The following is a 1,804-nucleotide window of genomic DNA, read 5'->3' as shown; positions in this document are numbered from 1 at the left end:
TATTATAGAAAAAGAGATTTTATTGACATTTTGAATTTTAATATTAATTTCATAAAGTTCTGAATATCTCGTACTATTGTTTATGGATTTTTATGAAGTTTACACATTTTTCAGGTAAAAATGTGCTGATTTAATTTTTTTATTATCGTTTCGGTACAGCAATACAATAATTTTATGACAAAAAAGAAAAAATCGGTACATGAAATTTTGAATAGACTCAGATTTTCGATTTTTTTTATTTCGAAAATTAAAAAAATCTTCATTTGATAGTGAGTTAGGAAAATTCTACAAAAATTAAGTAGAAATAAACAAAACTTTGATAATATAGAAGAATTTAACTACAAGCATCTAAATTTCAAATGGTTATGCAGATTTTCGGTATAACTAGATACGAATTCTATGTCAGATTTCTAAAATTCAAAATAGCGGATCGTATATGGCAGACGATTTGGTAAATCTGACATCGTATTCGCATTTAGTTGTACCGAAAATACGCAGAAGTATTTGAAATTTATATTCTGGTTTGTAGTAATATTCTTCTTCCTTTTCGAAGTTTTGTCTGTTTTTACTCAGTTTTCAAAGAATTTGCCAAACTCAGTAAACAGAATGAACGATTACTCAGAGGAAAATGGAAATATTTTAAATTTTCAAAATGTATTTTAAAGAAGAAAAGTAGCGTCTTCAGATGCAATATTGAACTTTTGTCAAAACAATTATCTTTGGATGTTAAAAAACTGGTCTTTTGCACTTTTAAGTTAAAATACCTCGAAAACCTGACGTGGTTAAATAAATACTATTATGACGCTGGATTCGGAATTATCACGTTGAAAACGACAATTTCTTCATCAATTTTGGAAATTTTTAAGGCTCTACAGAAATTTTCGGTGCTTTTTACCATAGAAAATCTTTGTCGATGCTAAAAAAAATTCGAATCCTCCGGCTGCTACTCTTGAAAAAATTGTTTTTTCATAGAATTTCTTTAAATTTTCAGAAAATATCTCTTCGGGTGCCCTTTAAATGTGGTAAAAATTTCAAAACCCTTTTGCGATGCTAAATTTTGAGATATACAAGTTCAAACTTTAACTTTTACATGCGATTATGTTAAAAATAAAAAATGTCAACCACAATATCTCGTTTTTTGACATGGCAAAGAGTTTTGAAATATTTAAATATTTACAAAGAAACATTTTCTCAAAATTTGAAGAAAATCTATTGAAAATCAATTTTATCAAGAGTAGCAGCCGGAGATATACCTAAAATTTTTTATTTTCCATTTTCTTTAAAGAAACATTGAAATTTACTGCAAAAATTCAATAAAATCTCTTTTTTCACATTCAATCAGTTTTTGGGTCCATTAATTATTTACACATTTACTTCATTATTTTTGTATTTGTTTTTTTAGATGAAAAGGAAACTTTTTCAGTCCGGCACTCATTGATATTAAATAATTTTACAAAAATGGCCGGGCTAATTCACATGGTGCGTTGAGCTATGAGGGACAATAGTCATTCCAGCTGAATAAAATAATGATGTTAAATAAGAAGTGATTGCAGAAGAGATATTTAAATTACAATTAAAATCACCCATGATAATAATGTTATTGAAATATTGTATTAATGAAAAAATCAGAGATTCTAATTCAGTACCAAACGACGCATTTGGAGGCTTATATACAACTCCCACTAAAGCCTTATCAAATTGAGAATGTACTTTAATAAATAAAAATTCAGCAGTAGGGTAAGATCCCTCAGAGCTCACACAAATCAACGAACAATTAAAATCTTTATGTACATATAAACACACA

Source organism: Leptopilina heterotoma, unplaced genomic scaffold (assembly GCF_015476425.1).
Source record: "Leptopilina heterotoma isolate Lh14 unplaced genomic scaffold, ASM1547642v1 Lhet_296, whole genome shotgun sequence".
Classification (NCBI taxonomy): domain Eukaryota; kingdom Metazoa; phylum Arthropoda; class Insecta; order Hymenoptera; family Figitidae; genus Leptopilina; species Leptopilina heterotoma.
The sequence above is the reverse complement of the archived record's forward strand: the minus strand, read 5'-3'. Positions refer to the sequence as shown.